The sequence below is a fragment of the Somniosus microcephalus genome, chromosome 5, assembly GCF_052327205.1.
Source record: "Somniosus microcephalus isolate GS21.2 chromosome 5, FLI_Smic_1.0, whole genome shotgun sequence".
Classification (NCBI taxonomy): Eukaryota; Metazoa; Chordata; class Chondrichthyes; order Squaliformes; family Somniosidae; genus Somniosus; species Somniosus microcephalus.
In genome coordinates this window covers 68,573,811-68,599,336 of record NC_140991.1, presented here as the reverse complement: position 1 = coordinate 68,599,336, position 25,526 = coordinate 68,573,811, and the positions used below count along the sequence as shown (strand labels likewise).

General features: G+C 47.9%; 1 protein-coding gene across 1 annotated transcript in view; it reads left to right on the top strand.

Moving 5' to 3' along the window:
* gpr158a (G protein-coupled receptor 158a) overlaps nucleotides 1–25,526 on the top strand; it is a 702,414-nt gene that overhangs the window by 87,332 nt on the left and 589,556 nt on the right.

Below are 25,526 nucleotides of genomic sequence, written 5' to 3'. Positions count from 1 at the left end.
CACTAGTGTTTTTTTCCCCTTATTATTCCTTACCTCCACCCAAACTGTTTCATTATCCTGATCTTTTGACCCAATATCATTTCTCTGTATTACAGTGATTCCTTCCCTTATTAACATAGCCACCCCACCTCCCCTTCCTTCCTGCCTGTCCTTCCTGATCGTTAAATAACCTGGTATGTTTAATTCCCAGGCATTGTCACCCTGCAGCCATGTTTCTGTCATGGCCACAAGATCATACCCATATGTAGTTATTTGTGCCATTAACTCGTCTATTTTGTTACGAATGCTACGTGCATTCAGATAGAGAACTTTCAAATATGTTTTGTGACACTTAGTTCTTGCTTTTGCCCTTTTTATTACTTTACCTTTTACTCCATACCTTCTGCCCTTTCCTGACACGCTCTGGTTTTTAATTTCCCCACTGCTACCTAAGTCTATGACCTTCTCTGTTGTCATTTTTATTATTTGCTCTCTAGGAACCTCCCCCCAACTAGTTAGTTTAAAGCCCTCTCTACAGCCCTAGTTATATGATCCGCCAGGACTCTAGTCCCAGCACTGGCCAAGTGAAGCCTGTACCAATGGAACAGCTCCCTCCTGCCCCAGTACTGGTGCCAGTGTCCCAGGAAGCAAAACCCATTTCTCCCACACCAGTCTTTGAGCCACGCATTTAACTCTCTAATTTTATTTGTCCTAGCCAAATTCGCTCATGGCTCAGGTAATAATCCAGAGATTATTACCCTTGAGGTTCTGTTTTTTAATTTGACCCCTAGCTGCTCATACTCCTTTAACAGAACCGGCTTCCTAGTCCTATCTACGTCGTTTGTACCAACATGGACCACGACAACTGGATCCACCCCCTCCCACTGCAAGTTTCTTTCCAGCCCAGAGGAGATGTCCTTAACCCTGGCAACACAGCCTTCGGGACTCTCGCTCTCGGCTGCAGAGAACTCTATCTATCCCCCTAATAATACTATCCCCTACCACTACAACATTTCTATTTACCTTCATAGCGAGAGGATTCGAGTACAGGATCAAGGATGTCTTGCTGCAGTTGTACAGGGCCTTGGTGAGACAACACCTTGAGTATTGTGTGCAGTTTTGATCGCCTTATCTGAGGAAGGATGTTCTTGCCATGGAGGGAGTGCAGCGAAGATTCACCAGACTGATAGTTGGGATGGCAGGAATGTCGTATGAGGAGGGATTGGGTCGATTGGGCTTATATTCGCTGGAGTTTAGAAGAATGAGAGGGGATCTCAGTGAAACTTATAAAATTCTGACAGGACTAGACAGACTAGATGCAGGAAGGATGTTCGTGATGATGGCTGAGTCCAGAACCAGGGGTCACAGTCTAAAGATAAGGGGTAAGCCATTTAGGACAGAGATGAGGTGGAATTCCTTCACCCAGAGAGTAGTGAATTTGTGGAATTCTCAACAGAAAAGGCAGTTGAGGCCAATTCATTAAATATATTCAAGAAGGAGTTAGATATATTCCTTAAGGCTAGAGAGATCAAGGGATATGGGGAGAAAGCAGGGACAGGGTACTGAATTTGGATGATCAGCCATGATCTCATTAAATGGCGGAGCAGGCTCGAGGGGCCAAATGGCCTACTCCTGCTCCTATCTTCTATGTTTCTATGAGACTTCACCACCAGGAAGATCGTGACATCAGTGAATATGCAACGCTCACTGGGCACCCGATCTGCAAAATTGATTATCGCCCCCTGCCTTAGCATGTCGCCCCGACAGGGAGAGGAGGTGTGAAGCAGTCGATAGCCGGCTCCAGAGGTGCTATTTAAAGATGGTGTGGAGATACCGGTGTTGGACTGGGGTGGACAAATGTAAGAAGTCACACAACACCAGGTTATAGTCCAACAGTTTTATTTGAAATCACAAGCTTTCGGAGCGCTGCTCCTTCGTCAGGTGAAGTGGAGAGATGCATAAAGACACAGCTTATATAGTCAGAGAATAATGCCAGATGATTACAGGTAATCTTTCTAACTGCCATTTATCACACCTCGGCAGAGAGATAATCCCAGCAATCAAAGGTGTGAATGGTGTCCAAACAGGTTAGTCAGGAAAACATTACATCAAAGAACAATGAGGTGGGGTCACAAGGGGTCAAATGATGCAGATGCTGGGGTCTGTATGAAAAACAAAAAACAGACAAAAAAACATTTTTTTTGCTGGAAATCACAGCAGGTCCGGCCGCATCTGTGTAGTCCTGCCATCCCAGGAATCAGTCTGGTGAACCTTCGCTGCACTCCCTCGATAACAAGTATATCCTTTCTTAGGTAAGGAGACCAAGGGGAAAAATTTCGTTGCTTAGCGCCTTCCGTTAGCGCCCTAAGAGGGCGCTAATGTGGCGCAAAGCAACTAGCACCCGGACGTGGCGATGCTTGCGCCGCTTGCGAAATTCGCCAGACATTTAGTGGTGGCGCTAAACACTACCGCCACGATATCCTGCGCCCCAGATTGTGACGTCAGTCGAGCGTGCAATGCTCCGGTAGTGCCCCCTGCCTTACCGCCTGCTGCTAGCAATGACAGGTTGAGGGGAGCATTTTGCAGTCAGGAAGGGACTGGGGGAGCACTATTTAAAGGCAACCACTTCCTGCCTTTTTTTGTCGGCGACATTTTTGCACCACGCATTCTGAGAGAGAGAGAGAGACTTCTGGAGAGATTCATTGCTGTGTGAAGGGGTTTTGGGTACTGAGCAGAATTTTGCAGGTTCATTTTGATTTGTCCTTCTTTGCATCGCTTTCGAAGAGACTGTGGGAGCTGCACACTGAGCTCTTTACCTGGGCCTCTCCTTGTTCTTTCCAGCAGATTTGATGTACAGGTCTCTCCAGGCCGAGATTCAAGGCTGCAATGAGCAGGGTGTGGATGGAGAGCAAGATTTACCCTCCCCTTTAAGAACTGGCTGGCACCAGTGTGTCTGTGTTCCATTACTGACTGACATCACATGAGCTTCGCCCGTGTTCTGAGTTAGCGCCTCGCTCCTCGGCCTTTGCGCCTTAAGACAGGTGTGCTGCGCCTGATTTAGTGCTCCAATCAGCTCCAGGGCCGATAAAAGCCATGTTTGCAGTCGGAGGCTATAATTGGCGCCAGGCTTTAAACTTTGCGCCCGGCCGATAATTTTGCTCCAAACTGGCCGATACCGAATTTCTCCCCCCAAAACGGCACACAGTACTCCAGGTGTGCTCTCACCAAGGCCCTGTATAACTGTAGTAAGACATCCTTGCTCCTGTACTCAAATCCTCTTGCAATGAAGGCCAATACACCATTTGCCTTCCTAACTGCTTGCTGCACCTGCATGTTTGCTTTCAGTGACTGGTGTACAAGGACACCCAGGTCCCTTTGTACATCAACATTTCCCAATCTATCACCATTACATTACATTAATGGGGGCTGTACCGGCAGTCGACCTCACCCTCCAGGATCTACTGCGAAGGGAACGCAGGCAGCGAGAACGATTGGAACATGTGGCCAGAGGGAGGAGGAGGGCCATGAGGGCTTTCAACAGGAGGCTGTACCTGCCGAGGGTATTCTGACAGCACTTCTCCTACCTTCAATTAAGCGAGGAGCAGTGTATTAGAAGGCTCCGCTTCACCAAGGAGGTGGTCACAGAACTCTGCCACCTCCTGCAACCAGACCTCCAGCCTCAGGTCAGGATGACCACGGCTTTCTCAGTGGCAGTCAAGGTCACCGTCACCCTCATTTCCTACCCCATCACCAGAGAGAAGCAGGACGAGCGTGCATGTGGCTTTGCCAGGATAGCAGGGTTCCCCATGGTGCAGGGCGCCATTGACTGCACCCACGTGGCTTTATGGGCACTGCATAACAATCCTGACATCTTCCGTAACCGCAAAGGCTACCACTCACTTAATGTGCAGTTGGTGTGCGATCACTGACTGCGAAATTTCAATGTGAATGCCCGCTATCCTGGCTGCAGCCACGATGATTTCATCCTGCGCCAGACCGGTGTGCCAGTGCTCTTCCAGCCACCACATCAAGCTCGCGGCTGGCTAGTCTGAGACAAGGGCTATTCGCTCTCCACCTGGCTCGTGACTCTTGCCCAGCACTCATATAATGAGAGCCATGCCGCCACCAGGAACATCATCGAGCAGACCATCAGCCTGCTGAAGCTACGGTTCCGCTGCCTTGACCGCTTGGGAGAAGCCCTCCAGTACTCGGTAGAGCAGGTGTCCCATTTCGTCGTTGTCTGCTGCCTGCTCCACAATTAGGCCATCATGAGGGCCCAGCCCTTGCCACCAGGGATTGCAGGACCACCTCAGGAGGAGGAGGAGGAGGAAGAGGAAGATTGAGGAGGACAACGAGGAGAAGGAGGAGGAGGAACAGGAGCAAGGAAGGAGGCAGACACTGAATCGGCCTTCCAGAAGGGTGGTCCGTGACCTCCTCATCAGACTGCAGTTCCAATAAAAGAGGCCCCAGATCCCTGTTGCTTACCACATCCCCATCATTGCATTCCTGTTGCAGGCCATTTCACAGCGGAAAGCTGAAATGAGACACACCACAAAATAATCCAAACTGAATGAATAAATTTATCAATAATCAGTTAACACATATTTACAACAACAATATTAACTATTCCCCCTTGTACAATCCCTTAGTGCCTCTCATTACTGTGCCTTTGCCGACTCTAGCACTCCTACGAAGTGTTGGCCCAGTGGCTGCAGCACGGCTGGTGGAAGGCTGCTGAGTGTCCATGCGGGAGACTTCAGATGGCCTTGCAGGATGCCCTCGACCAGCTCTGGACCTGTAATGCCCAGCTGTAGACTGCACCACCTCCGCATGGGCAGCAGCAGTCTGGGCTGGCTGGAATGACAGGCAGCGACAAGGGCAATGGCGGTGTGGCAGAGGTTGGAGCAGGAATGCTGTCATCCTGAGAGAGGACAGCAGGTTCCTGCTCCACTGACCCACTGCCATTCCCCCGGGGCAGCACCTCAGCATCCCAAGCAATCTGTTGCAGCAAAGATTGCTGGCCTGCTGCGACACCGTGAAAGCCCCGGTCGACAGTGGTAGACCCAGCCACGATGGCAGCAGTCAGAGTTTGTGTGGCATCAAGCTGAGACTGCATGAGAGCAGTCTGAGATTGGATGGCACCAAGCATAGACGGCATTACAGCACTAAGACGTTGCGTCGCTTCCGCCTGTGCTGCAATGGAAGCTGCCAGATCGCCCATCACACGTGGCATCAGGTCTGGGTCACCACAGTCTCTCTGGGAGTCAACCATCCTTTCCAGACTGGCAATGATGGGCTCCATGGTATGTGCAGAGCTTTGTGTTATGTTGGAGGCGGACTCCTCCACGCACCCTGCCATTGCACCTATCATCACCGTGTGCATGCCCAACACCCATCTTCTAAAGGCCTTCCCATCGAGGTCCTCATCTGAGTCCTGTGCAGCAGAACTCGCGCGTGAACTCGCCCTCTGGGGAGCTGGCTCCCGTGCTACCCTTTCCCCCTGGCCTTGCTGCAGCCCACTCATCCCTGGTGCCTCACCCTGTGCAGATCACGCTACTATACTAGCCTCTAAAAAACGCGTAGTACCAGTATCTGAGTTGGTGCTTGCAGGTGAGACATGCAGTGACGCGGTGTGTTCTTCCTCCTGCTCTTCTCCCACATCGCTCTCAACGGTGCTCTCAGGGACAGGCTGCTCAGGTGCTTGCTCATTATCTGAAAGCATAAAGGCACAATAGTCAGGTAAAGGTTAGGGGAGGGGGGCAGGAAGGAAAAATGCATGCATGCAGCATAATTAGCTGGAAAGTGCGAAAGGCTTGTGGGGTGAGGGGTAAGTGGGATGTGAGAAGAAGGAGTAGGGATGAACATATCATTGTTGTCCCCAAGGGGGTCAACGTCACTGGTGGCCACGGTGCCCACCACCTGGCGCCCAATAACCTCCAGCACTCTATTTTCCAGCTCAGACAGTGTTTGGGTGTCGGCTTGTCCACTGCCTGTGTGCTCCTGCTCCCTCCTGTTGTGAGCCACCTTGGCCTGCAAGAGAAAGGAAAGTGTGTGAATGAGTGTGGAGCAATGTGTTTGGGCGATGTGCCTGCCATAGTTGAATAGCTGTTATTGTGTGCAAGGCCTGAGGTGTGGGTGTGAGTGTTGGTAGGTAGAGATTGTTGGTGGGTGAGCGCTGGGGGTGTGGTGCTTTGGCCAGTGTGTGCAAACTGTGGTTCAGACGGTGGTATCTAGCATTTGTTGAGGCATTGACTCACCCTAACCACCCGAGTGAGGTTGTTAAATTTCTTCCTGCAGTATGTATGGGTCCTGGGGACAACAGTGCTGCCCGAGATATGCTGGGCAACCTCCCTCCACATGGCATGGAAGACTTGCGGCGAGGGCCTCCTGCCACTTGCTGGGCAGAGCACTGCCCTCCGTCTCTCCACAGCGCGGACCAACTCCTCCAATGCTTGGTCTGAAAATCTGCGGGCTCTCCCTGGGGCAATATTCTGCCATCATAACACCTGCTTGAGCCGTCCGGCTCCTTGGGCTTGGCCTGCTCCTGCTTACTGACACAGGTTCACAGCCAGCAATGCTGAGAATGAGGTTCTGCAGCATGAATGAACCTCTCCTTTAAGAACTGGAAAGAGCCTGTGGCAATGATGACTTGCGATTAGACTGCTCCTGATATTGGTTAACACTTTGAGTATACTGCCACTGAGCTCGGCCATTAGCGCTTGATTTAGCGCTCCAATCATTTCTTTGAGTGATGAGACTTAATTTTGCATGCAGCGTGATGCATTAGCACCTGGTGCTAAATCTCAAACTCTTCTGAAGTTACCGCCCATTCCTGGGCTATAATGAATTTCTCCCCCGCTGTGTAATGGTGCAATGTATTAGATATGGAATGCATATTTTATCCTTTATATCTATCTTCATACAAAACCAGACACCTCATTACACACGGAAGGGGAAAGAGGTGAGGAGGGAAGAGGAACTGAACAAATCAGAAGTGTGTTAGAGGAGTGCAAGTCGTTCTTGCAGAAGGGTTAAAATAGGTAATTCATCCACCTACTCGGCTGCAGGTGGTGTGTTTTTGGGAGGACTAAAGGAACTGGAGAGAAAATAGGAGGAATTGACACCATCATAAACATGACAAAAGAGGATGAATTCCACTAAACAGGAATAAAGTTACATTCTGATGCCAGTGGTCCTTGTCCCACAGGTTTTCAATGTGGTACACTCCACTTATATTTCCATTCCACAGTCACTACTTGGATTGTGTCAGCGTTCCTTTCAATGATGTAATAAATTATTCGGTAAATGATGGCAAGTCCTCTTTACAGTCACTCAGTTAGAAGTCAGTAGAGCTCATTTTAAATCCTTTGGCTCTCTTGGTGATCCTTACACATAACGTGAATCAAACCAAGACAAAATTAGTGCTTTTGCTCTTGGCGGTTTGGTCCCAGCGTCTTGCAGAGATTTCTGTGAGAAAAGAGACATTGCGCTGACAACAATGCCTAATGTCAATCAGCCCCTGCATATTTAAGACAGTTTCCCAGGAATTTCTTCCGGGATTCGCCCGCTCCGCCTCCGTAACTTTGGCTGAAAACCCGTTTACACACAGAAACAGAGTTTACGCTGAACGCTCGGTAAAGTTACGCCGGTGGAGCGGGAGAAGCCCCGAGGGAAATTCCCGGCATTTATTCCTGGCCCTTTCTTCGTGTGTTGAGCAGTTGGCAGTACCTTGCCTTTGAGTAATCTTCTGGGGAGTAACAATAGAGATTTTAAAAATAGATAAGATTATATAAATATTCCATCAGCATGTCAGCCGTGTTAAAGGGGAATGTGGGCCTGAAATACTGATATTTTTCTTTTGGGGCAAAAGGTGATGTAGTTTTGTCGGTGATATAGGCAGAGGGGACAGAAGTCAGATACGTCACATACACCTGTTATACCTGTTCTAAAATACACATTAAATTTTGGTAGAATTGGCCACTGGCAGAAGATGTGCCCTCTTCCCAAGTGGTACATGTCTGCAAATGACAGGATAATAATGGCCACAAGCTACAAATTCATCAATTTACAGCAGGATTGCACCTGACTTAAAAGCCTATAGACAGGTTAGCTGCATGAATTGTCAAAACAAAAAGTGCACAGGCTCTGAATGTTCATAAACTTTGTGCAACTAAGAAAAGATTCAGCAAGCTACCTCTCAGCAATTTCATGCTGCTCTGTTGAGGTCATTAAACATCTTCCTGCACTGCAAAGATGTTCTGGGGTTCAAGGAGGTGACACTCACAGCCACAGCCACTTCCCTCCATAATGTGTGAGTCACGTTCTTTGTCTCCAGTCCCCCAACCCCAAAGAGGCCGTCCCATCTGTCCAGTAAGAGGATATGCAGTCAGGTTCATAGAATCATAGAATGGTTACAGCACGGAAGAAGGCAATTCGGCCCGTCGAGCCCGTGCTGGCTCTCTGCAAGAGCACTTCAGCTAGTCCCACTCCCCTGCCCTTTCCCCGTAGCCCTGCAATTTTTTTTATCCAACTCCCTTTTGAAAGCCATGATTGAGTCTGCCTCCACCACCCTTTCAGACATTGCATTCCAGATCCTAACCACTCGCTGAGTAAAAATGTTTTTCCTCATGTCGCCTTTGGTTCTTCTGCCAATCACCTTAAATCTGTGTCCTCTGGTTCTCGACCCTTCTGCCAATGGGAACAGTTTCTCTCCATCTACTCTGTCCACACCCCTCATGATTTTGAACACCTCTATCAAATCCCTAGATAATGAAGAGGTCCATGCCCACATGCAGCAAGGCCCGGATGACATTCAGGCTTGGGCTGATAAGTGGTAAGTAACATTTGCGCCACACAAGTGCCAGGCAATGACCATCTCAAACAAACGTGTGTCTAACCACCGCCCCAGGGCATTCAACGGCATTGCAATCGCCGAATTCCCCCACCATCAATATCCTGGAGGTCACCATTGACCAGAAACTTAACTGGACCAGCCACATAAATACTGAGGCAACAAGAGCAGGTCAGAGGCTGGGGATTCTGCGGCGAGTGTCTCACCTCCTGACTCCCCAAAGCATTTCCACCATCTACAAGGCACAAGTAAGGAGTGTGATGGAATACTCTCCACTTGCCTGGATGAGTGCAGCTCCAACAACACTCAAAAAGCTCGACACCATCCAGGACAAAGCAGCCCGCTTGATTGGCACCCCATCCACCACCATAAACATTCACTCCCTCCACCACCGGCGTTCTGTGGCTGCAGTGTGTACCATCTACAAGATGCACTGCAGCAACTCGCCAAGGCTTCTCCGGCAGCACCTCCCAAACCTGCGACCTCTTCCCCCTAGAAGGACAAAGGCAGCAGGCGCATGAGAACACCACCACCTCCAAGTTCCGCTCCAAGTCACACACCATCCTGACTTGGAAGTATATCGCTGATCCTTCATCGTCACTGGGTCAAAATCCTGGAACTCACCCCCTAACAGCACTGTGGGAGTACCTTCACCACACGGACTGCAGCGGTTCAAGAAGGTGGCTCAACACCACCTTCTCGAGAGCAACTAGGGATGGGCAATAAATGCTGGCCTTGCCAGCGACGCTCACATCCCATGAACGAATAATAAAAAAAAATCTCCTCTCAATCTTCTCTGCTCTAAGGAGAACAACCTCAGCTTCTCCAGTCTATCAACGTAACTGAAATCACTCATGTTTTATATAGGTTCATTATAACTTCCTTGCTTTTGTACTCTATGGGCTGGATTTTGTCATTGGGGGCAGGCTGGGGACAGGTCAGGTGGTCGGCGGATCCCTCCCCCGCCACCGATGTGAGGTGGGACAATTGAGCGATTTAGCCCTAAAGGGGCATTTGATTTCCAGCGTGTGGGAACCCCTGGGCCAATGAGTTTTTTGGTCCTGAAACTTGCCTCTGATGAGGTCATCTATGCAGCTGCATTTAAGGCCTGCAAGCAGCCTTGGTTCATTTTCTGCCTAACTACTTTGTTACTGAGACTTCTGAAGGATTTTGGTGCAACCATGGCAAGCCCATGGCCGAAGTGTGCACCCCGCTTTGATGAGGACTCCCTCTAAGCTCTGGCGGAGGGAGCAAGAGCTAATAAGGGAGTGTTGTTTCCTTCTTCTGGGAGGAAAGAACTTCCCCAACAGACCAAAGCTGTGTGGCTGCAATTGGCACAGGAGGTGAATGCCATCTCAATGTGCAGCAGAACCTGGCTGCAGTGCAGAAAGAGATTTCATAGAAACATAGAAACATAGAAGATAGGAGCAGGAGTAGGCCATTCGGCCCCTCGAGCATGCTCCACCATTCAATGCGATCATGGGTGATCATCCAAATTCAGTACCCGGTCCCTGCTTTCTCCACATACCCCTTGATCCCGTTAGCCTTAAGAAATATATCCAACTCCTTCTTGAATATATTTAATGAATTGGCCTCCACCGCCTTCTGTGGTAGAGAGTTCCACAGGTTCACCACTCTCTGGGTGAAGAAATTCCTCCTCATTTCTGTCCTAAATGGCCTACCCTTTATCATTAGACTGTGTCCCCTGGTTCTGGACTCCCCGACCATCGGGAACATCTAGTCTGTCCAGTCCTGTCAGAATTTTATAAGTTTCAATGAGATCACCTCTCATTCTTCTAAACTCCAGCGAGTACAAGTCCAATCGGCCCAATCACTCCTCATACGTCATTCCTGCCATCCCAGGTATCAGCCTGGTGAATCTTCGCTGAACTCCTTCCATGGCAAGAACATCCTTCCTCAGATAAGGCGACCAAAGCTGCACACAATACTCAAGATGTGGTCTCACCAAGGCCCTGTACAACTGCAGCAAGACATCCTTGTTCCTGTACTCAAACCCTCTCGCTACGAAGGCCAACATACCATTTGCCTTCTTAACCGCCTGCTGCACCTGCATGCTTACCTTCAGTGACTGGTGCACAAGGACACCCAGGTTGCTGCCGCTGGTTGATGCGCCTCCGCAAGCTGTTCGTTGTCGCTCTCCTCCTTCTCCTCCTCCTCCTCATCCTCATCCTCATCTGAGGAGGCTATGCGATGAGCCACTTGTACCTCAGGCAGCTGCAAGCCACGATGCTGTGCCATGTTGTGAAGTGCACAGCAGACCATGATGATTCTGGAGACCCTGGCTCCTGAGTACTGCAGGGCTCCACCTGATCTATCAAGGCATCTGAATCGCATCTTCAGCAAGCTGATGGTTTGCTCGATTATGGATCTGGTGGCAACGTGGCTGGAGTTGTAGCGCTCCTCAGTTTTGTTGGATGGCCTCCTCAACGGCGTCATTAGCCACGCCTTCAGGGGATACCCCTTGTCTCCAAGTAGCCATCCGCAAAGTTCATCTGACGGACTGAAGAACGGAGGAACACTAGACTGCTGCAGGATGAAGGAGTCATGGCAACTGCCAGGGTATTGGCGCAAACATGCAAAATTTCCTTATTGTGGTTACACACCAGCTGCACGTTGAGGGAGTGGTTGACAAAAATACCTGGATTATGATGGGGTGCCTTAAGGGCCACATGTGTGCAGTCAACGACGCCCTGCACCCTTGGAAAGCCTGCCAGATTAGAAAAGCCAACTGCACGCACTGTGACATGTGCTCGATCCTTGGAGAAGTTGATGTAATTTTGCACATTGGCAAAGAGGGCATTGGTTACCTGCGTGATGCAAGTGGGTGTGGCCGCCTGGGAGATGCCGCTGATGTTTGCTGTTGATCCCTGGAATGAGCCTGAAGCAAAAAGGTTGAGTGTGGTGGTGACTTTGATGGCCACTTGTAAGGGGTGTCCACCTGCTCCTCTGGGCTCCAGGCCTTGCTGCAGCATTGCGCAGATGTCACCCACTATCTCTCGCGGAAGTCTGAGCCTGCTTTGGCACTGCTGCTCAGTCATGTTGAGGTAGCTCATCCTCTGTCTGTAAACCTTGTTTTGGGGGTATCTCCTGCGGCGCCTTCTGGCCTGTGCAGCTTCAGGTGGGTGAGCAGCAACTTGGCGCTCCTGTTGTTGCTCCTGCTGTTGGTGCTGCTGTTGTTCCGGGTTCTGCTGCTGCCGCGGCTGGTCTTCGTCCGGATCTGAGGTCCTGGAGAAAAGGAAATAAATGGTTCCCATGCTGCAGGTATATACCTCAGTTGAGGAAGCGCTCACTCAAGGTGGGGAGAGGGGTTTCCCAGGAGGTCACACTGGAGAGTCCACCATCTACAAGGCACAAGTCAGGAGTGTGATGGAATACTCTCCACTTGCCTGGATGAGTGCAGCTCCAACAACACTCAAGAAACTCGACACCATTCAGGATAAAGCAGCCCACTTGATTGGCACTCCATCCACCACCTTCAACATTCACTCCCTCCACAACCGGCGCACTGTGGCTGCAGTGTGTACCATCTACAAGATGCACTGCAGCAACTCGCCAAAGCTCCTTCAACAGCACCTTCCAAACCCGCGACCTCTACCACTTAGAAGGACAAGGGCAGCAGACGCATGGGAACATCACCACCTACAAGTTCCCCTCCAAGCCACACACCATCCTGACTTGGACCTGTATCGCCGTTCCTTCACTGTCTCTGGGCCAAAATCCTGGAACTCCCTTCCTAACAGCATTGTGGGTGTACCTACACCATATGGACTGCAGCGGTTCAAGAAGGTGGCTCACCACCATCTTCTCAAGGGCAATTAGGGATGGGCACTAAATGCAGGCCTAGCCAGCGACATCCACATCCCATCAATGAATTAAAAAAAAAAGATGGATCTCAGCTTTAAACTTCCACAATAAGTAGGCCTGCTTAAAGTTCTCCCAGAACTGAGAAAACAAACCTGCAAATGATAATTGTTGAAAACTCCTTTTTAATGGTGGAACTGCAGCTGTTAGTAAGCCATCCACTTGTGAGTCAGCCAGGATTAACTGTCGTATTCCAGAGAAGACGTGCAGTGGGAAATGTGTTAAGCTCAGAAAGACCTCTCAAAATGGCATTGTAGAGGCACTTAATTGGTTCTTAAGGGCCTTAAGGGCCTATCCTGCCTCTTGGAGGCGGGATCGAAACGGGGTCTGGAAGCCCGCTTTTGGGAAAGTTGCTAAGAGGCGGGCTGGAGGTGGGATCGGAATCCGCCGCCATTTTTTGTAACTTTCCCACCTGATACGCCTCCAAACCCGCCTCCTCAGGTCTGGCAAAATCCAGCCCTATGCCTCTATTTATGAAGCCCAGGATCCCGTATGCTTTTTTAACCACTTTCTCAACCTGCCCTGCCACCTTCAATGATTTGTGCACACACACCCCCAGGTCTCTCTGTTCATGCACCCGCTTTAGGATTGTATCCTCTAGTTGATATTTCCTCTCTTCATTCTTTCTACCAAAATGTATCACTTCGCACTTTTCTGCGTTAAATTTCATCTGGCACGTGTCCGTCCATTCCACCAGTCTTTCTATGTCCTCTTGAAGTCTATCACTCTCCTCCTCACTGTTCACTATACTTCCAAGTTTTGTGCCATCTGCAAATTTTGAAATTGTGCCCCGTACACCCAAGTCCAAGTCATTAATATATATCAAGAATAGCAGTGGTCCTAGAACCGACCCCCTGGGGAACACCACTGTATACTTTCCTCCAGTCCGAAAAACAACCATTCACCACTATTCTCTGTTTCCTGTCACTTAGCCAATTCCATATCCATGCTGCCACTGTCCCTTTTATTCCATGGGCTTCAACTTTGCTGGCTAGCCTATTATGTGGCACTTTGTCGAACGCCTTTTGGAAATCCATGTACACCACGTCAACCACATTGCCCTCATCAACCCTCTCTGTTACCTCATCAAAAAACTCGATCAAGTTGGTTAAACACGATTTGCCTTAACAAATCCATGCTAGCTTTCCTTAATTAATCCATACTTAATCCATTAGTCCAAGTGATTGTTAATTTTGTCCCTGATTATTGTTTTTGTCCCCGATTATTGTTTCTAAAAGCTTCCTCACTACCGAGGTTAATCTGAGTGGCCTGTAGTAGCTAGGTTTATCTTTACACTCTTTTTTGAACATGGGTGTAACATTTGTAATTCTCCAGTCCTCTGGCACCACCCCCATTTCTAAGGAAGATTGGAAGATTATGGCCAGTACCTCTGCGATTTCTTCCTTCACTTCCCTCAGCATCCTAGGATACATCCCATTTGGTCCTGGTGATTTCTTGAAAATACGTTTATGGGATGTGGGCGTCGCTGGCAAGGCCAGCATTTATTGCCCATCCCTAATTGCCCTTGAGAAGATTTATTTACTTTAAGTACAGCCAGCCTTTCTAGTACTTCCTCTTTATCAATTTTTATCCCATCCAGTATCTCCTCTACCTCCACCTTCACTATGTCTATGGCAGCATCTTGTTCCTTGGTGTAGACAGATGCAAAGTACTCATTTAGCACCTCAGCCATACCTCTGCCTCCATGTGTAGGTCTCCCTTTTGGTCCCTAATCAGTCCCCCCCCCTCTTACTACCCATTTACTATTTATGTGCCTATAGAAGACTTTTGGATTACCTTTTATGTTAGCTGCCATTCTATTGTTATACCCTATCTTTGCCCCTCCTTTTCTTTTTCACTTCTCCTCTGACCTTTCTATATTTAGCCTGATTCTCAGATGTATTCTCGACCTAACATCTGTCATACACACTCTTTTTCTGCTTCATCTTACTCTCTATCTCTTTCGTCATCCTGCTTCCTCCATTACCCCTTTAAACAGCAGAAGAAGATTTTATATCCTGCTGCTACACCATGTTTCAGCCACCCTCCCAAGTATTTTACAGCCCCCTTCCCCTCATGCCCCACCCCCTCTTCACCCCCACCTCCCCTTCACCCCCACCCCCATGTCCAAGCCTCTCTTTTTTTTTGTATTAGTTTTATGGGATGTGGGCGTCGCTAGCGAGGCCAGCATTTATTGCCCATCCCTAATTGCCCTCGAGAAGGTGGTGGTGAGCCGCCTCTTGAACCGCTGCAGTCCGTGTGGTGAAGATACTCCCACAGTGCTGTTAGGGAGGGAGTTCCAGGATTTTGACCTAGCAATGATGAAGGATCGGCGATGTACTTCTAAATCAGGATGGCGTGTGACTTGGAGGGAAACTTGGAGGTGGTGGTGTTCCCATACGCCTGCTGCCCTTGTCCTTCTAGGTGGAAGAGGTCACGGGTTTGGGAGGTGCTGCCAAAGAAGCCTTGGCAAGTTGCTGCAGTGCATCTTGTAGATGGTACACACTGCAGCCACGGTACGCCGGTGGTGGAGGGAGTGAATGTTTAAGGTGGTGGATGGGGTGCCAATCAAACGGACTGCTTTGTCCTAGATGGTGTCGAGCTTCTTGAGTGTTGTTGGAGCTACACTCATTCAAGCAAGTGGAGAGTATTCCATTACACTCCTGACTTGTGCCTTATAGATGGTGGAAAGGCTTTGGGGAGTCAGGAGGTGAGACACTCACCACTGAATACCCAGCCTCTGACCTGCTCTTGTTGCCACAGTATTCTTCCCCCGCCAGGTATTTTCTGCCCCCTCGTTCTATCCAGTTCTTACTAATTTGGGGTCTACATCCTACCCCATCATTTTCTCCACCGTCCTTACCCCTGCATATCTTAGGTGTTGCTTTTACACAGTCGTCAAACCTCAATCTATTTGAATTGGTTGAGTCCACAATCTACACTGCAGTCAGTGCCATGGGACCTTCTAGCCTACCTGGCTTAGTATTAAAACTACAAAGCAGACAGAGGTCAGTTCTGTCAGAATTTCAGGTCCCGTTACTTCAGGGGAGCACTGTTCTTATGTTCCACTCTTTTAGTCTAATTTTTCTGCCCTTCACTCCTGATGGTGCTACCTGCTTGCTGAAATATAGTTCCACATTTGCTGGTAGTGATCCGGTGCCTTGTCCAAATGGCGGTTCTTCATGTATGAGCCTAGAAAGCGAATGTCAGCAGGCAGTTCAGTTGTGGAAGGCCTCCCTGCCAAGTCTAGTCTTGTCTACACTCCACGTCCACAGCAAGCATTCTCCAGCAGCGATCACTAGGTAGCGATCACAAGTGTAAATTCTAGCTGATACTTTCTTCTCCCCAGCCCTAGAGATTTTAAAGCTATTTGTAACACCTCAATGTTTGGCTGGGCTATTAGCTAATTCAAAACAGACCAGGATTGAACCTGGGAACTTCTTGCCTATATGGCTTTGTATTATACCAGGTTATGCCTTTACTGTTTTTCAAGGCATTATCAGATTTGGACGTGATGTAGAGAAGGGTTGTGAGGTTTGCTAATTGTCAGAGGACTGGCTTATAAGGAAAGGTTAGAAAAACTCTTCAAACTCGAAAGGAGATGAGATGGGGACCTTATGATGACATCTAGGATATTACGTGAAATAGAGAAGGTTAACCCAGAGCACTATTTCAAATTAAAACAAAACTACAGGACAAGGGGACATAGATATAAACTAGTAAAAGGCAACTTCAGGAATATGTCACAAAGCACCTCTTCACACAAAGGGTGATTAATACCCAAAATGGTTCTCGAATGCAAAAAAACTCATCATTCAAAGGCACATCTTTTTTGCATGAAGATGTCTAGAATTGAACAGTACTCCAAGTCAGGTCTGACTTATGATTCCTAAAGTGTCAACATATCTTTGTAGACTTCTATAAATCCCAGAATTTTATTAGATTTTGTTAAATTACCCAAAGGGGGCGCTACTCAATTTTTAGCCCAATATGTCCAACCTAGAGCTAAGACCTAGACGGCAATAATTTGACTGCCACAAATCACACCAAGTCAAAGTCATTATTAAACTACTGTTTTTCTATGAAACAAAACATTATTTTGGTGCTGAGCCCTGGTGGACCACAATTAAAGGGGCCAGTAATGCATTGAAAAGCCAGAGCCATGTAATATAACATTCTCAAGCCTACAGAGGAAATCCCGACCCTGCAACCTTGGTACGCTCCCAGCGGTGTCGTGTGCTCCGCACTGCAAGTTTTATCTAAATATGCAAATGAGCGGACCTTGCCTCATGGGTAGAGGTCAGCTTATAGCTCCCAATGCCACTGTACCAGGATCACATTATTGGTGCATACTGTGCTGAAGACCATGTAGAATCAACCATAGATTGGTGCTGAACAGTCACAAGCAGTCTTTTTTCAAGGACTCGCTAAATGCATTGTGTTTGGCCAAGATTTTACGTGCCTTTTTTTCCCCCCACACTGTTAAGTCAATCCTGGAAGATTTGTAGATAATGGGGGGAGGAGACATCCAGAGTCTGGCTGTAGCTTGATAACAGATTTTAAAGGGTAATTGTGTGTCTTGCGTTCAGTGACTAGTTACAGCAGTATCTTATTTAATTGTAGTGAAGGGGATTACAGTCAGCAGAACTGTTAAAAAGATTGTATACCTTTTGCTTGACCTGCACAGCCTTGCTTGCAAATCTAGCACAATTCTTAAATGTAACACATTTCAGGCTACTCTAAAGAACTTCAGGTGCTGTCTTGCAATTATTGTATATTGTCATTGCCTCCTGACGTGTTTTCCGCCTCACACCGTTCCCTGACTGAGAGCGTGAGCAGCTGACTTGCTCGCAGTCCATCTCCCAGTGCTGTTCTTGAAGCAGCTTTCCAGGTAGGTGAGTGCAGTACAGGTAGATATTCTCTCAGATTTTCCTCTCTGGGAGTTCCTGACCTTTGGGTCAGAACTACACATTTCAATAAGAATTGTGTTAATCAGTGAAGTACCAAATTGTAGTCCAGCTCGATTTGACCCTCCCCGTGTGGTTTTTCTACCTCAGAAAAAAAAAACACCAACTGCATCACTGAATTATTTTTCCATTTCACACATCCCTACAACTTCTCTGACTGAGAAAGTCAATGCAGTGTAGGCTTTCTAATTTAATGCCCCACATTGTTGGAAGAGAGATAGGATTTTTAAAATTTGTTTATGGGATGTGGGCGTCACTATCAAGACCAGCATTTATTGCCCATCCCTAATTGCCCTTGAGAAGGTGGTGGTGAGCCGCCGCCTTGAACTGCTGCAGTCCGTGTGGTGAAGATACTCCCACAGTACTGTTACATAGGGAGTTCCAGGATTTTGACCCAGCGACGATGAAGGGTCGGTGATATACTTCTAAGTCAGGATGGTGTGTGACTTGGAAGGGAACTTGGAGGTGGTGGTGTTCCCATGCGCCTGCTGCCCTTGTCCTAGGTGGAAGAGGTTGCGGGTTTGGGAGGTGCTGCCGAAGAAGCCTTGGCGAGTTGCTGCAGTGCATCTTGTAGATGGTACACACTGCAGCCACGGTACGCCGGTGGTGGAGGGAGTGAATGTTTCAGGTGGTAGAAGGGGTGCCAATCAAGCGGGCTGCTTTGTTCTGGGTGTTGTCAAGCTTCTTGAGTGTTGTTGGAGCTGCACTCATCCAGGCAAGTGGAGATATTCCATCACACTCCTGACTTGTGCCTTGTAGATGGTAGAAAGGCTTTGGGGAGTCAGGAGGTGACACACTCGCTGCAGAATACCTGGCCTCTGACTTGCTCTTGTTGCCACAGTATTTACGTGGCTGGTCCAGTTAAGTTTCTGGTCAATGGTTACCTCCGGGATGTTAATGGTGGGGGATTCAGCGATGGTAATGCCATTGAATGTCAAGGGGCGGTGGTTAGACTCTCGCTTGTTGGAGATAGTCATTGCCTGGAGGAGTTGTGAATGGCACTGAACACTGTGCAGTCATCAGCGAACATCCCCGTTTCTGACCTTATGTTGGAGGGAATGCCATTGATGAAGCAGCTGAAGATGGTTGGGCCTAGGACACTGCCCTGAGGAACTCCTGCAGCGATGTCCTGGGGCTGTGATGATTGACCTTCAATCACCAGAACCATCTTCCTTTGAGCTACGCATGACTCCAGCCAGTGGAGAGTTTTCCCCCTGATTCCCATTGACTTCAGTTTTACTAGGGCTCCTTCATGCCACATTCGGTCAAATGCTGCCTTGATGTCAAAGGCAGTCACTCACTTCTCCTCTGGAATTCAGCGCCTGTGTCTATGTTTGGACCAAGGCTGTAATGAAGTCGGGAGCCGAGTGGTCTTGGCGGAACCCAAACTGGGCATCAGTGAGCAGGTTATTGGTGAGCAAGTGCCACGTGATAGCACTGTCGATGACACCTTCCATCACTTTGCTGATGATTGAGAGCAGACTGATGGGGCAGTAATTGGCCGGATTGGATTTGTCCTGCTTTTTGTGGACAGGACATACCTGGGTAGTTTTTCACATTGTCAGATAGATGCCAGTGTTGTAGCTGTACTGGAACAACTTGGCTAGAGGCGCGGCTAGTTCTGGAGCACAAGAGCCGGGATGTTGTCAGGGCCCATAGCCTTTGCTGTATCCAGTGCATTCAGCCATTCCCTGATATCACGTGGAGTGAATCGAATTGGCTGAAGACTGGCTTCTGTGATGGTGGGGACCTCAGGAGGAAGCCGATATAGATCATCCACTCGGCACTTCTTGCTGAAGATGGTTGCAAACTTTTCAGCCTTGTCTTTTGCACTCACGTGCTGGACTCCACCATCATTGAGGATGGGGATATTCACGGAGCCTCCTCCTCCCGTTAGTTGTTTAACGGTCCACCACCATTCACGACTGGATGTGGCAGGACAGCAGAGCTTTGATCTGATCCGTTGAGTGTGGGATCGCTTAGCCCTGTCTATAGCATGCTGCTTCCGCTTTTTAGCATGCATATAGTCCTGTGCTGCAGCTTCCCCAGGTTGGCACCTCATTTTTAGGTACGCCTGGTGGTGCTCTGGCATGCTCTTCTACACCCCTTATTGAGCCAGGGTTGGTCCCCTGGCTTGATGGTAATGGTAGAGTGAGGGATGTGCCAGGCCATGAGGTTACACATTGTGGTAGAATACAATTCTGCTGCTGCTGCTGCCCCACAACACCTCATGGATGCCCAGTTTTGAGCTGCTAGAGCTGTTCTGAATCTATCCCATTTAGCACGTTGGCAGTGCTGCACAACACGATGGAGGGTGTCCTCAGTGTGAAGACGGGACTTCTTTCGTAGCGGCTTGTTACAACTGAGTGGCTTGCTGTGCCATTTCAGAGCCACTTCTTTGTGGTACTTTGTCAAACGCCTTCCGAAAATCCATGTAGATTATGACAGTTTCATGGTCACCATTACTGATACTAGCTTTTTATTCCAGATTTATTTAATTAACTGAATTTAAATTCTCCAGCTGCCATGGTGGAATTTGAACTCATGTCTCTGGATCATTAGTCCAGGCTTCTGGATTACTAGCCCAGTGACATTACCACTATGCTACCGTTCCCATCTGTATGCTGTGTCTGGACCTGTTAGTGTAGATTTCCGAAGTCCTCACTTCGAGTCATAGGGTGAAAAATTCAGTATCGCCCCATTTGGGGCGCAATTATCGGCCGGGCGCAAAGATTAGCGCCTGACGCTAATTATCGCCTCCGACTGCAAACTTGGCCTTTATCGCCCCTGGAGGTGATTGGAGCGCTAAATCAGGCGCTTCACAACTGTCTTAAGGCGCAAAGGCCGAGGAGCAAGGTGCTGCCTCAGAGCGCTGGCGAAGCTCATGTGATGTCAGTCAGCAATGGAACACAGACACAATGGCGCCGGCTAGTTCGTAAAGGGGAGGGCTGATCTTGCTCTCCATCCACATCCTGCTCATTGCAGCCTTGAATCTCGGCCTGAATCTCGGCCTGGAGAGACCTGTACATCAAATCTGCTGGAAAGAACAATGGAGAGAATCAGGGACAGAGCTCAGAGTGCAGACCCCACAGTCTCTTCTAAATCGATACAAGGAAAGGCAAATCTAAATGAACCTGCAAAGTGCTGCTCAGTACCCAAAACTCCTTCACACAGCATTGAATCTCTCCAGAAGTCTCTCTCTCTCTCTCTCAGAATACGTAGTGCAAAAATGTCACCAACAAAAAAAGGCAGGAAGCTGTCGCCTTTAAATAGCGCTTCCCTAGTCCCTTCCTGACTGCAAAACGCTCCCCTCAACCTGTCGTTGCTAGCGGCAGGCGGTAAGGCAGGGGGCGCCACTCAATATCCGGTCCGGGGCAGTACCGGGCGTTGCACACTCGACTAACGTCATGATCTGCCAGCGCAGGAGATCGTGGTGGTAGTGTTTAGCGCCGCCACAAAATGCCTAGTTAACTTCGTGAGCGGCGCAAACATCGCCGCGCACGGGCGCTAGTTGATTTGCACCCCATTAGCGCCCTCTTAAGGCGCTAACGGGAGGCGCAAACCAACTGAATTTTTCCCCCATAGAGTCATAATGGCACAGAAGGAGGCCATTCGGCCCATCGAGTCTGTGACGGCTCTCTGTAGAGCAATCCAGTCAGTCCCATTCCCCAGCTCTACCCCCGTAGCCCAGCAAGTTTATTTCCCTCAAGTGCATATCCAGTCTCCCCTTGAAAACATTGAGTGTCTCCATTTCCACCACTTCCGTCGGCAGCGAGTTCCAGGTTCTCACCACTCGCTGCGTAAAATTTTTTTTCCTCACGTCCCCCCTGTATCTCTTGCCCAAAACCTTAAATCTGTATCCCCAAGTCCTTGTACCATCAACTAGTGGGAACAGCCTTTCCCCATCTAGCCTATCCAAACCCGTCATAATCTTGTACACCTCTATCAAATCACCCCTCAACCTCCTTTGCTCTAATGAAAACAAATCCAGCTTCTCCAACCTGTCCTTGTAGCTAAGACCCCCCATCCCCGGAACCATTCTGGTAAATCTCCTCTGCACCCTCTCAAGGGCCTTCACATCCTTCCTAAAGTGTGGTGATCAGAACTGGATGCAATACTCCAGTTGTGACCTAACCAGTGCTTTATAAAGGTTCAGCATAACTTTAGGTGAAGTCCTCACCGGCTGTCAGTATGTCTGGGAATATTGCGGTTGAAGACTCGGAAAGTATATCCTGTTATATCCGATCAGGAATTGCTTGCTGTTGAAACTGGATGCCCTAAATTGAGAAGTGTTCAGTTACCCAGTACTTCCGACCACTACTTTCATTATTACAAAAAGAATCACCAAGAATTAAAATTAAAAGTGGTCAAAAAATAATCTTCTATTTCCGGGACGTCATGGTGATTGCCTCATTGAAATTAGATAATATGAACACATTACATTTGACAATTAATATGATGTTGAACGTTTTGAAATTTCCAGTCAATGCCATACATGCAGGGTCACAATATTTTAAGGAGCAATGTTGAGGTTTAATTAGGATGTTGTTTACATTTTACTTAGCTCTCATTAAAATATGTTTCACACATGTTTGATTATTACAATTTTAGAACTCCATATTTTCACTTTTTGTTTCCATTTGTATTTCTTGTGCTAACTTTTTCTCTGCCACCTCCTCTTCTACAAGTGTTGTCTCCTTGATAGGGTATGGTTCCCCTGATGCCAATTACCCTCTGGTACCTTGCCCATGTGGCCATTCACATGGAAGCCCTAACATTGAGCATCAACAGGCTGTTTTACCTTGGGGGCATCACAACTCGGCCTGATTCTATCCTGGTGTCCAGACATGTGTACTACCAGCAAGGGTTGCTGAATAGCAATCAGGAGTGGGAGCCTGATGTTCTTGGCCCTAACCTAGGTATGTTGAAGCCAATTTAGTATACATATGACCTCCTGGTTGAGAAGAGCTTTGACTGTCACTGGGGTAGAAATTGGTATGCGTTTTTAGGTGTAAAATGGGTGCAACACTGAGAAATTTAGCAGTGGGACCGTGTATGTTTGGGCTATTGCTAAATTCGTCAGTCCTATTTCTTAGCTGTCCCGGGCAGCTGCCTAAAACGGGCGTTTTTCCTTTTGCATATGTTAACGAGGAGCCTAATGTCTATTATTTCAATCGTACAAAACTGTGATTTATGGTCTAGTCATGAAATAATTGTCAGAATATATACCAGTAGATGATTAACCTCGTAATCAGAAAATTAGTTGAAAACCCGAAACACCACTTGACATTCAAACTCCAATATCTTCAATATGCAGTAAAAAATGAAAATGCTGGAAAAAGTCAGCAGTTCAGGCAGCATCTGTGGAGAGAGAAACAGGGTTAACGTTGCAGGTCGATGACCTTTCGTCAGAACTGGAAAAAGTTAGAGATGTAGCAGGTTTTAAGCAAGTGGAGGGGGGGGGAGGGGAGGAAAGAACAAAAGGGAATCTCTGTGATAGGGTGGAAGGCAAGAGAGATTAAATGATGAAAGGGATGATGGTGCAAGGCAAAAGGAGATGGTAATGGCACAAGTAAAGAAACAAAATATGGGTCCAGAAGAGGTGTAAATGGGAATATCGGAATCATCAACAGCTGTCGTCCCAAAAAACGGAGGCAGAGGCTATGATCTGAAATTGTTGAACTCAATGTTGAGTCTGGAACGCTGTAAAGCACCTAATTGAAAGATGAGGCGCTGTTTCTCGAGCTTACGTTGAGCTTCATTGGAACATTGCAGGAGGCCGAGGACAGAGAGATCCGAGTGGAGCGGAGAATTAAAGTGACCGGAAGCTCGGGGACACGTTTGCGGACTGAATGGAGGTGTTCCGCAAAGCGGTCACCCAATCTGCGTTTGGTCTCCCCAATATAGAGGAGACCGCAGCGTGAGCAGCGAATACAGTATACTAAATTGAAAGAAGTACAAGTAAATTGCTGTTTCACCTGGGAGAAACATTTGGGGCCCTGGACGGTGGGAAGGGAGGAGTTAAAAGGGCAGGTATTGCATCTCTTGTGCTTGCACAGGAAGGTGCCGTGGGATGGGGAAGGGGTGTTGGGGGTGATTGAGTAAAAAAGCAGCTGTTGCCAGTTTGTGAATGGGCTTTTAGATTGGAGGCAAAGGTAGGAGAATTAAAGCTGGTAGGATCAATTCTGCTCCCTGTGGAAGTTGGACATTTATGGAGCAGTATTGGAGGCAGATGTGACTTATCATTTCTCCTCAGCCGAAGAAGTGTGGTAGCAGGAGGCAGTACTGATAGCCTAAATGGAAAAATGTATATAAATAAATAAATCCTATTGATTTTGTGTATAAATGCTATCTACATAAAACTTATACAGGAAAACAATAGAACTGTCAGTGCGGCACAGCACACCACACCTATAATGGACAATTTGGCCAGCTCCCAAGTATTGGATTGTAGAGAGAGACTCTGATGTACAACTGTATCTCATGTCTTCTATAGGTTATTCTCTTATACATACATTATATTTTTGCAGGTTATAATTTTCCAATATTTGATGTGAAATATATTTCACTTTGACAAACTGGAGAAATGCTCCAGTCCTTAAGGGGTTAAAGAATTGAAGATTTCGAAGCCATAACCTTCATTATCAGCTTGCTGATGCTGCTGAAGTTCTTCATTCACCATTGTATATTTTTTGGCCATATTCAAAATGCCTTAATTCAGCAGTGATATGAAAGACAATGTCATGGCCCTAAATGAAATCCCTATAGTGCTATAATCTTGCTCTTATATGATAATGACAAATGAAACCAGCTCAAAGAATTGACATGAAACACAATTGGCCTTTCATATATATTCAGATCAGAGAAAGACAAATCAGAATATTTTCTTAATGGTGAGAGACTAGAGGCTAGAAATTCCTTATAGCCAAGGAATGGGCAGTGTTTACACTAACAATGGTGAATTCGCGGCGAGTGAAAATCATCTAGACTGCACGCAAAATTTGTCCTCACTGCTCATTAAAATGTTTGGAGCCATAAATCTAGTCTAAAAACCTAAGCTCATTGGCGTTACACTGAAAAGATGGACCAATATCGGGTGTAGTCTAAATGCAAGTAATGATTGCCACAGACTTTTTTCACTGTTTAAAGGGGAGGTCTGTTGATGCTGCAGCACCTCATTCTCGGCATTGTTGGGTATACAGCTGCCTCAACAACCATAAGAAGAAGGACAATGAGATGGAGCAGTTATTTACAAATGCTGATGGCAGATTGCTGTCCCAGGGAGAGAGCCCAGGGGTTTTCCAAGGAAGCTTTGGAGGCATTGGTTTTAGTGGTGGGGAGAAGGTGGGCAGTCCTGTACCAACTGGCTGGAGGCCCTCGCCACAAGTCTGCCAGACTATGTGGAGGGAGGTGGCAACCCACGTCACTAGCAGCACTGTGGTCCCCAGGTCCCACACATAGTGCAAGAGGAAGTTTAATGAGCTCACATGGGTGGTCAGGGTGAGTGAAGGCTTCAACAAATGCTACATACCACCATCTGTACCACAAGCTTCACACATTACTCAATGCACCACACCCCCAGCTCTCACCCACCAACAATCTCTACCTAACAACACTCACACCCACATCTCACACCTTGCACACAATGACAGCTATTCAACTATGGGAGGCACAAGAGTCATTAATTATTAGAATGCATGTGATATGTGTGATCTGTTTATGCATAAATTTATTGATAGATTTTGAAATATTTTGTGGTCTCATTTCACCTTTGCACCCAGGAGGATGCTGTGATATGGCATGACACAGGGATGCTATGATGGAGATGAGGTGAGTAACGCGGATCT